Source organism: Wyeomyia smithii, chromosome 2 (assembly GCF_029784165.1).
Source record: "Wyeomyia smithii strain HCP4-BCI-WySm-NY-G18 chromosome 2, ASM2978416v1, whole genome shotgun sequence".
NCBI classification, from domain to species: domain Eukaryota; kingdom Metazoa; phylum Arthropoda; class Insecta; order Diptera; family Culicidae; genus Wyeomyia; species Wyeomyia smithii.
Window position 1 is genome coordinate 52,122,867 of NC_073695.1, and position 12,009 is coordinate 52,134,875.

Below are 12,009 nucleotides of genomic sequence, written 5' to 3' on the forward strand. Positions count from 1 at the left end.
AATGTCGGGTGTTGTACTTCGGAGAGTGAAAGCCAGCATGATCTCATACTCAAAATATGTCCTCTTCGAAGTTTTTTTTTATCTTGGCGAAACGAAAATAAGTCTGCCCCACGGGAAGCCAAATTCGATGCGTGGGAGAACTGTTACGAAATCGCGAATTTTCATCGAAAATCCTCCCGTCTCACGTCCCATCAATGGTCGGCGAAAAATTAATAAACACACGGTTGTAACAACAAAGTAAACAACGTTTTCTCTGCCGTGATACCCAGTTTCCCCGGCAACCAGCGTTAAGATTGGTCTACAATATTTTCTTTCAAAAAGTTTCCAAAAATAGCAGCCGTTCATAATCGAAACCAGCGTGCATTCCTGCGCTGGCTGCTTGTTGCTCTTGCTCTTCTTCTTTCCCACTCGCTGGATCGAAACCGACTTTTGTGAATCGCCGTAATATGTTGCACACGCACGCGGCCGTTCTAGCTCTATTTTTAGTTCCGACAGCGCGGTATGGAACATTTTTGACTTCTGCACCGTGTTGCTGCGGTTGGACAAGGTAACTGTCCCAATCATGCCCGAATACACTAAGCGCTTCAGAGCTGGGAGCAAAATTAAACCATTTTCTCAGCGTTTTTCTGCGCTCGCCCCATTGGGAAATAACCATCTTTTTCTAGTTTCTGCATGTGTGTTTCGGAATTCGGTGTAAAGTTGAGGATCGCGCGGCGTTTTACCAATCCATAAATGGGCATGGCTAGACCGGCTAATGATGATGAGAGCGGCGCGAAAATTCCGTTTGTCGTTCAGGCCGGAGGGGCGGTGGGGTTTGGTCGTTGAGGACGGTCGAAGCAAAAAAATTTGTCGTAGACTAGTTTGCAAGCCAGTTGAGTCACACTGGCAGTGCGATTAGCATTGCGGAATGTGACAGCGTTTTTTCTTACCCGCCAGACGATTTTTGATGAAAATGATGAATCAGGCGCACGGAAATGGATATGTTTAATTTAGATTGAGAATTTAAAGTACACCGACATCCTACATATATGGTTTACTATTGACCGATAGAGAGATGCATCTTAACAGGAAGAGTGGGTTCGAAGTACACTATTTTTGTTAATGACGTGTCCAGACCTTAGGAGCGGGAGAAGCAGAACAGAACTGCTACACTGCCCATAGTTCAGAAATCGAGAAAAACGCATTTGAAAGTTTTTTGTCGGTACAACATATTTTGACTGTTCATGACAACTTTTTTATTGAGTATATCACCCTTCATACATGCTGGAACCTTGCCTTTGAGTTGAAACAGAGAAATCTGTAGAAAAGTTCCATCCGCCACGTATTTTTAACACAGTAGCCGTTTTTTTAATTATAAACGAAAGGTCAGTTGACAAAACGGTGTGCAATTTGGCTAATATTCATACGATGTGAATTATATCGTACTCGTTGGTGATGAAAATGGTTTTAAATTTATTAAAACAACACGGAAGCACAAGTGAGGATGAAAAGGACGACGAGACAATTGTTACGTGCAGCAATATAATAATATAACGAAAATATTATTATTCATGGTAATCTCAGAATCCACTTTCCTATTTTTTCTCATCAAATCCAAAATGAAATCTGAATCTTCTCTTTATTGATATTACTCTTAATCAAAGAGCTAAATATCATTTTTTCAAATGTAAAGATTTATGACAGAAGGAAACAGTCACACGTTTTGATCATTGGGTTTCGCAGCACAGCAAATAAATTCTTGTAGCATCAAATATTCTTCGTGAAAAAGTCAAATTTGATGCAAGGGCCTTACGATCGCTTACCTGTCGCCAGTAACCACCAAGCTACAACACACTTTCGAAAGTTAGAAGAAACACAGTTCAGTAATAATACACTGGTTCGTGAACATGCCACAGGTTCATATTTGATATTGGATGTTAGCCAAATTCTCAATTATTTTGGATATTAGCTAAAATTGTTTCACGTTTGCTGCCTTCCCAAATGCATTTTTTGACGATCGGCTTCCTATGGGACCTTGTTTAGGGTGTGTACCATCACGAGAAACTGTTTTCTCGATTTTGGTAAAAATGGCATATTAGCCAATTTTTGAATTATGGGCAGTACACTTTTCAAAATATACATTTATTTTTATCTTTTATGCAACAGATTGGTTCATTTACATGTTGATGTAGATATTTCTTGTTCTAATTGTTGCATTAAGTTTTTAATCATATCTATCTCCTCAGTTAAGTAACTCCATTTCTGGACTCGAAATAAAGGAGAAGTTCGAACAGAAATTAGTTATTATTAGTTTTCATCTCGTTCACATAGCAATAAAAATACTCTAGAACTTCCTAATACAATTACTCTTACATCAAATGAAGGTACCAAAATTCAAGCGACAAAAACATAAGACCGGACACTATTCAAACATTAAGGTGAAACGGTGTTGACGCCACAAACGGTTGATTTCGAGACACCACTTCGAATTTTCAGAAGCACAAGACACAGAAATGGATAATGCGTTCCCCGTGGAAACGCTACTTTATGTTTGCTTCATCGCAGCGAACATAAAATAGCGTTTTCACAGGTAACGAATCAGCTAGCACCGAGTACTGTGCCTTTGAGAATTCGAAGTGGTGGCTCAAAGTCAGCCATTTGTGGATTCAACACCGCTTCGCCTTAATAATAAGTGGTATAACCACTGTTTTTGAAAAAAATCATATACCATTCGTGGCAAGTTCTCAACAAAGCTTCGACATGTGCTGAAGAGCGGAATAGCGTACCATGGTTTCTGGACTTTGGCCAATTATTCCTTCTTGTTTTTCAATCTCATGGACCTTTTTTTGATCTGCCATAGGTGTTCTATCGGGTTGAGTTCAGAATACTGGGCCGGCCTTTGCATAAATCAGTTTTATAACCTTTAAATCACTTCTGGACTAATCAGAACTGAGATGTCATTGTAGAATTAATCCACTTTGACTGTTTGACTGACTGATCTTAGATGTTTGACTGTTTTTTGTTGTGTACTGTGATTTGAAAGTAGAGTCTTAGATGTTTGACTGTTTTTTATTGTGTACTGTGATTTGAAAGTAGAGTCCGTAAGATGGTGACAGACCATATACCATCCCGTTATTTCGAGCTTCGTAATACAGGCCCCGTTCGATTTTCGAACCACGTCCAAATGTAATTTTTTATTGATGCCTACCAGGCTAAAGAGAAAACTCAATAGCCAATTTTATAGCCAGTCAGAACAGTGTTGTCCGATGTCTACCACACTGAAGCGAAAATTCAATTCAACGCTTGGATGGTTGCTGGTGGCAACACGTCCAAATTTTTTATGTTGCGAAAATTAGACCGTGCCAAAATCGAACGGGGTCTGTTGTACTTCCGTTTGAGCTGCAGCTTTTCAGTAAGCCGTTTTCAAATCATTTCTGAGCTCACGGCAAGCTCAGCTCATCCCTAATCTTGGATGCTGACTGAAAGCGTCATCCTTAGTTATGGATTTCAGGGGATGCTCAGTTGCCAAGTTGAATTTTCGAGTCACGGTGAGCATTGAAAACAAAAGCTGTTGATTTTCCAAGAAAACTGGGTATCCACCATTAGAACTTCCTTCGGGAGTTATTACAGATTACAGACAAACAGACAGGTTTTTTTGCTAGGTTTTCGGCAGAAAATGATTAGAACTGTGTTATAATATGCTGCCATATTATTGCAGATTTTGCTTTAATCGCGCTATTTAAAATTATTTCTTATTTCCACACTTCGCATCAAAATGTGTTTTTATGTCTAAAGAGGCTTTTCCCAATGTTTCAGGACAATGCGTCAGCTTAGAAATCCACACAGTTGCAAAGCAGTTGTTAAATTTTTGTAAGTAAATACACAGATTCATTATATTGTAATGATTCAGAATCTAAATTGTTCGCTGATTGATGGAAAAAGCTGTGAGATATTTGAACAATGGATATCGCTCAAAGCAACTCAAGGCAGCTCAGTATCTTTGATGTATAAAATAACGGTAGTAATTGGCTTTTTTGTAGAAACTCAAATAAACAGAATATGGTTTAATTCTGTACTTCTGATTTTTTCAAATATGAAAAATATTACAGGCTTTGTTATATTTATCGAGTTCAGATAAAGCTTATGAATTATAAAGTTACAGCACTGAGAATGTGCTCGTTTTCATTTTTCTACTTACATCTTTAAATCCTTTAAATTTCGAGCAATTTTAACGCATCATGCATCTTCGAGCATTTTTAGCTCAACCTGCAGCATCGAAACCCTAATTCGACTAAGACTTCGAGTTATTTTTTTCGATTTAAATTACCCTCATGGACCATTATAATTTTTCAGCAACGGCGCACAGTGCGTCCAAATCGAGAAACGGACGGCAAAACTATTTTTTCAAGTCCTATGTTATCCATATCTTCTAGAAAGTTGCTTCGTTTACTGCTGTCCTTCATATGCTTTAATGGAATAAGTTACAAATTTCGCCGTAGAGAGGGCGCCATACCAAACTTTAGAACGTGACTTGTTAGATGAATAGTTTCTTCTGCAAAGCTGTGTAAAATTTGATTACAACACTGATTGCTGAATACCTCAAACCTCTAGAAATTGAGATTTCAGAACTACGAGACATTTTATAGAAAGGCTTTTTAAAAGCAGTTTTCATCCATATGTTCAACTCTAAGGCCTAAAACATGACTGTATATAATTGAGAATGACGTGGTAAATCAAGGCGCAAACGAATCCAAGTTTTTATGAAGCCACCCGATAGAGTACTTTTCTGACTAACAGAAAAACACAAAACTACAGTGTGTTATTTGTAGTTTTGATTAGGTAGCACAAAGGCCGGCGCGTACATTACGTTTCCGTTTCTATGCCCAACGAACAGACACCACAATGGAGCTAAATCTGGAAAGGACGGAAATAGGAAATTTTGAAGAACAATGTTATCACTATCTTCTAGAAAGTTGTTTCGTTTACTGTTGTCTTTTATATGCTTCAATGCAACCGGCTTAAATTTTCACCACATAGAGGGCGCCACACCTAACTTTTGAACGTGAATTGCTAGACGAATAGTTTCTTCTGCAAAGTTGTGCAGAATTTTATTACAAAACTGTTTACCGAGTAACTCATACCTCTAGGAATTGAGATTTTAGGGATACAGCAGTTTTTACAAAAAAAAATTAAAAACAAACCTCAATATTTAGAGGTTTGAGGTATTCAGCAAACAGTTTTGTAATAAAATTCTGCATGTTGTATTGAAGCATATAAACGACAACAGTGAACGAAACAACTTTCTAGAAGATACTGATAACATTGCACTTCAAAATTTCCTATTTCCGTCCTTTTCTAGGTTTAGCCCCATTGTAGTGTCTGTTCGTTGTGCATAGAAACGGAAATGTAGTGTACGCACCGGCCTTTGTGCTATAAAGAGCACACAAATGCATGTACAAATTGGTAACTTCAGTTGGCCATATATTCAAAACTACAAATAACCCACTGTAGTTTTGTGTTTTACTGTTAGTCAGAAAGGTACTCTATCGGATGGCTTCATAGAAGCTTGAATTCGTTTGCGCCTTTTCGAGTTTCAGTTCAATTAAAAAAAGCCTTTAAAAACATTTTTTTTTCGTGTTTATTCATGAATACTGTATATAATAACCAATACAGTCAAACCTGTTTTGTGCGAGGGATAGGGACCGCACAAAAAAAAATCGCATAAAAAAATCATTTGAAACTTCACGTGCAGCTACAAAACAATATTTCCACAGCATTATTGAAAAAAAAACTTTTTTTATGCGGTGTATAGGGACCGCATAAAAAAAAATTCAGTTAAAAATAAACCGAAAGTTGTTGATTCTGATTTAGAATACCTATGAGAACAATTTTAAAACATCGGATTGATAAACGAAACTTTTTCAAACATGCTAATCCTTTCAACCGCTTTCCTTCGTAGGCAAACAATTCGTGACTTTTCCTACGTAAAACTGGCTCAATTAGTAATTTTTGGACGCAACACTTCTGTAATGCGTTGGAATTCATTCCAAGAATCGGAAAAACTAAATGGCTGAAAATGTTGTCGGAAGTGGTCCTTTTTCATATGCCGCACAAAAAAAAATCGCACAAAAACAGTCGCACAAAAAAAAATCGCATGAAAAAAATCGCACAAAATAAATTCCGCACAACAAAGAGTCGCACAAAAACAGGTTTGACTGTATATCACTAGAAATTGTTCATCTTGATTTACCACGTCACTCTCAATTATATACAGTCATGTTTCATGCCTTAGAGTTGAACATATGGATGAAAACTGCTTTTAAAAAGCCTTTTTAGAAAATGTCTTGTAGCTCTGAAATCTCAATTTCTAGAGGTTTTAGGTATTCAGCAAACAGTGTTGTAATCAAATTTTACATAACTTTGCAGAAGAAACTATTCGTCTAGCAAGTCACGTTTAAAAGTTAGGTATGGCGGCCTCTATACGGCGAAATTTGTAACTAATTCCATTAAAGCATATAAAGGACAGCAGTAAACGAAGCAACTTTCTAGAAGATATGGATAACACAGGACTTGAAAAAATAGTTTTGCCGTCCGTTTCTCGATTTAGACACACTGTGCGGCGGTTGTCGGTGTTGCCAAACATATTGAATGGAGACAATATTAATCAATCGGATCTTTGTTCCGCTTGATACCCGTTGGTTGTGAGAACCTGTTTGCGCGATATTTCATTTGAGATGGAGAAAATCTTCTAAAATTGTTTAACCAAACGCAAGATTATCCACTTCTTAAGTAGAAACAAACAGTTGAAACAAATAGAAACAAATATCAATAGTTTTTGCAGCACGGCTAACCGTATCCACTGATATTCAAATTCAACAGTGCGCTATACAAAATCGACCTGCAACTTTGACAGAACTTTGGGTGATTTTTGGTTTCTCTTGTCACGTCCTGTCCTAGCGTACATCCTGAAATCAATGTACCGTACTGCATCAAATTTAGAACACTTAAGCTATGATGTGTCTTCTCGCACTAAAAAATCAACGAAAAATCAACTTTCTCATCGATCTAAAGGGTTAAGCATGTTGGTTATTTAATTGTTGTTACAGTTTAGTGCTAGTTATATAGATTTAAACACATTTTGTACATCAAAACAAGGAGAATTTAGAATTCGGCTTTGATTCAAATTCCGAACACTTCAACGAAATCGCTGAGAGATAGATAGGCAAACCGTATCAATACTGACTGTCACTTTTTTCAACAGCTGCTGATTCCCCGGAAGTGGCCCTACAGTAAAGAGCTATACATCACTGGGTGCAGGACATTCCAAGAAACGAAATGGTATATATATTATTTCTTTTATTACACTAGCTATGATAATTCGGTTTTAATTGTGAAGTGTTCGAAGTTTGAATCATAACGGTAACTCTTGCAATATTCAAGCTATAAGCGCCAGTTTCCACTCAAACATAGCTGAGAATCTATACTACCGCCTCCTTCGATTTGTTTCGACATTCCGTACACAGTGCTCAAAATTTCGACGAACGAAAAGACGTGCGCGAATGGATTTTGTACAGCCTTACCGAAAATCTTCACCTCTCAATACGTGAACTCGCGAAAAAGCTTAATTTGCCCATGACCACGGTGCACGATGTGTTGAGAAGGTTTCCTGCACATTTGAATGTCGAAAGGAAACCAAGAAGTGACAAAAATATTGGTCGTGTAGATAGTTCTATGGACAGAGAGGTTCTAGAGGATTCTGAACCTCTCAATTGGAGCTGTGGCTCGAAAAGTGAGAATATCACTAGGATTCGTCCAGAAATCAGAGAAGCGTTTAGGCGTTTGAAGTTCTATAAAAGTCCCCAACCGTGAGGATAAGCAGAACTTGACGGCAAAAACACGTTCACGCTAAACATGTGAAAAGGGCCCATGTGCCATATGTAAACAAGCCACAATTTCATGTTTTTCAATGAATACAAGCTTAATCTACCCGTACAAATAAGATTGTTTGATTAAGAGTAAATTCTTTTATCAATAAATCTTATTGGTAAGGGCAGAATTCGCTTATATAAATCAAAAAACGTGAAAATTTAGCTTGTTCACATATGGCACATGGGCCCTTTTTACATGTTTGGCGAGCGTTCTCGAAAGTTGTTTTGCGATTTTTTTGATAAAATTTTCAGGCGTCGCAATGGAAACAATATCCAAACATGGCCAAAGTTCCCTAAAAATATCTCATTTGGCAAGCAGTTTGTACCTGTGGTAGAAAAAAGCTCATGACACAAAGAAATTTAACAGGAGTGTTGTAGACTCGATTGCAATTTTTCTTGAAGAGCCATGATGTTTTCCCTTTGTTTTGGCCTGATTTGGCATCATGTCCCTATGCTAATACAGTGATTGAGCCAATAATTTCAACATTGTACGAAAAACCGTCAGTCCCCCCAACTGTTCATAGCTGCACCCAATGGTAAGATATTAAGTTCTGGTGAATCGAGCGCTCTCCGGAAAGCAGCAGGATGTCAAAGATGACAAACATTTTCATCAAATCTGGACCAGAACTGCCAGCAAGATCGCCGAGGAGAGGATACAAATAGATAGGTATGTCGTTTGTTGCTGATGCAATCTTTTGCTTAACTTCTGTTTTGTGTGAAGCGTCATAAATATGATTTCGAAGTTTAGTTGCTAGAAAGAAAAGCCAACGGAGGAGTTAAATTTTAAATAAGATCAACTTTTATCAATATGCATGATTGTTAAATCAAGGTCTACTGAACAAAACTACAAATATGCAAATAAAAACCCGTCATAAAACAACGATTTTTGTTTCAAGTCGACAGTTTAACCTTTATTGAACCCTTGTGTGGAAAACCACACAAATGAATTTTGTTTTGATTTTTTTCTTAAACTTCTCGATCGATTTTGATGAAATTTCTTGACAATTCCTAAACCTCCTCCAAGGGAAAAATATTTTTGGTTGATGAGATATTTAAAAACTTACATTGTTTACCCTGGTGTGTGGATTTCCACACATACAACATTCGAATTTATTTTGGACAAGAAACAACTTAAACAACTTATGGGTACCAATTAATCCTGTTTCAAAAATCGAATAAGGTGTGTATGTGTGCGGAAGTATGTGTATGTGTGTTTATTTTCATTCTTACGACCAATGTATCTCGATTTTCTCAGCAACGGCTGAACCGATTCGATTGTTCTTAGACGCGTTTGAAAGAGCTTAAAGTCTAGTTAGTTGATGGAGAATATCGTTTTGATCCGAAGGTTCATTCAAAAATGACGTAACTAAAGGTGATCAATTTACATGGGAACAAATAAACTTATTGATTTTTTTCATCGGTTCGACTGATTTTAGAAATGTATAAAGGTGCATTCTTGTAATTCGCATCAAAATCAAATCAATCAAAAGGCTACGTGGGACATGTGTAAAAGTATGTGTTTATTTGTTTCATCCCAGTATGAGAATTTTCACACATATGGGTTACGAAACATTCGTTGTTTTGCTTTCGTCTCGATTAGACGCAAATTGTTCAGCTCTGCTTGATTCGCAAAATAACAATACACGAGTTATCGTACGGGTGTTTTTTTTGTCGATTAGTTCTTGTGTAGTGCGATAACAATAGCCAGCAGTATATCGGCAGAAACATCTTCTGCATACTGGTAGGGGCAGGCTACCCCGCCAGTGATCTGATACGCAGCTGATATATCAGCAAGAATAATTCTCCCACACCGCTGTTACCCCGCTAGCAGCACGGACCACCATACGATCGAGCTAGTGGAAGGCAACTACAAGTGGCATCTACAAGGCCACTGTGTCACAACGCGAAACTGGATCGTCATTGTTTGTTCTGCGGAGACACTCGATTGATTCTACTATCAGCCGAGAGGTCGTGACTTAGACGTTCGGTGAAGTATTTACTTTAGAATTTTTATCATTATTAATATTATTACTATCAATAATATTATTATTATAATTATCATTATTATTATTGTTATTATTATTATTATTATTATTATTATTATTAGTATTATTTCTATTGTTATTATTATAAGTATTACTGTCTTTTTTTTATTTGATCCATTGTAGTTTGAAATATTGATGCAACTAATATGCATATATAATATACTGAAATATGCAGGTGCAACTTTTCCTGGATGTGGAAACAAATGGGGAAGAAATTGAAATTTCCCCCAGCAGTTCTCCCTTACCTTCCCCTGTACCACCCCCGCTACCTAGCCCCGTACCAAGGGTACCGGAAATACGGGTAAAAGCTTACCCAGATGCCGCTAGCTGTCCCTACGTTGTTTACTTCCGGCCCATAAAAAAACCTTTGAATATAATTCAAATAGGCAAAGACCTGGCAAAACAGTTTTCGGCCGTAACCGAGATTACGAAGGTGAGGCCGAACAAACTGCGAGTTGTCGTGAGTAGCTTGATGCAACCAAATGAAATTGCTAGCTACGAGCTCTTTACAAGCGAGTACCGCGTGTACATCCCTGCCAAGGACGTGGAGAACGGCGGTGTGGTTACCGAAGGAAGCCTCACGGTCGATGACATTTTGCGTCACGGGGTTGGCTGCTTCAAGAACCCCCTGATTCAAGATGTAAAGATACTGGATGTCAAGCAATTGCATTCAGTATCCATCGAAGAAGGGAAGAAGAAATTCCTCCCTTCGAATTCCTTCCGTGTAACATTCGCCGGATCCGCACTGCCGAACTACATCTCTTTGGACAGGGTTCGTCTGCCTGTACGCCTGTTCGTACCGCGGGTCATGCATTGCCAAAACTGCAAGCAGTTAGGTCATACAGCCACCTACTGCTGCAACAAGGCACGCTGCAGCAAGTGCGGAGGCAATCATGCTGAGACCGCTTGCAGTGAGGATACTGAAAAGTGTCTTTACTGCGAGGGAACTCGGCATGACCTTTCGGCGTGTCCCGTGTACAAACAGCGCGAGGAAAAAATTAAGCGTTCCCTTAAGGAACGATCAAAGCGCTCTTTTGCAGAAATGCTTAAGAGGGCTGAGCCACCCTCGACAGGAAACATCTTTTCCTTTTTGCCAACCGATGAGGGTACATCTGACGATCCCGTCGAAGGGTGTTCTTATGCCTTGCCAGAGGGATCTAGGAAGAGGAGAATGCTCAACTCTCCTAATCTTCGACCCATACGATGAGTCTTGAAGTGCTAGCGGGTATTCTTCCGTTGAAACATCGTTTTTGGAATCTCTCTTACCGGTTACTAATTCGATGTACGGTCATGAACACATTAGTAATTGAAAATTTCGAGAGGTTGGTCGACCTTCAATCCCAAACCAGATTTTTGACTTTATATTTTGACTACATGGCTCAAGATATTAACCCTTCTTCATACGTTCCCTTCAATGTCGCACCTTTAGATACTTCTAACAATGCTATATTCTTCGACACCACCATGAAAGAAGACATTATTGGTATCCCGGATCAATTGCGCCCACAAGAGATCCCTAAGATTTTTTTAAATAAGTTTAAACATGTGAGTTGTGATAAAATGTTTTATACTGACGGATCTAATCTAGATGAGTCCACTGGCTTCGGTGTTTTCCACGAAAATTTTACCGCCTCCTACAAACTCGATGCTCCTGCTTCCGTGTACGTCGCAGAACTTGCTGCTATTCAGTACTCTCTTGGAATCATCGAAACCCTACCCATAGACCACTACTTCATCTTCACAGATAGTCTCAGTGCCATTGAGGCTCTGCGATCGATGAAGACTGTGAAGCACACCCCGTATTTCCTGGGGAAAATACGGCGGTTTTTAAGTGCTTTAACAGATAAAAATTACCGGGTTACCTTAGCGTGGGTCCCTTCTCATAGCTCGATTCCGGGCAATGAAAAGGCTGACGCTTTAGCTGAGGTGGGTGCTATTGATGGCGATATTTATGTAAGACCAATTGGTTATGATGAATTTTATAGCCATTTGCGTCAGAGAACACTCAACAGTTGGCAATCATCATGGAACTCAGATGAACTGGGACGGTGGCTACA

At 38.6% G+C, this 12,009-nt stretch overlaps 1 protein-coding gene across 1 annotated transcript in view; it reads left to right on the forward strand.

The window, feature by feature from the left end:
• LOC129725667 (actin, muscle) overlaps positions 1–2 on the forward strand; it is a 3,092-nt gene extending 3,090 nt beyond the window's left edge. The window contains exon 3 of the mRNA XM_055681721.1: positions 1–2. This exon is cut by the window's left edge and continues 639 nt beyond it. The gene's annotated coding sequence lies outside the window, so the exon portion shown is untranslated.
• The last annotated feature ends 12,007 nt before the right edge of the window (positions 3–12,009 follow it).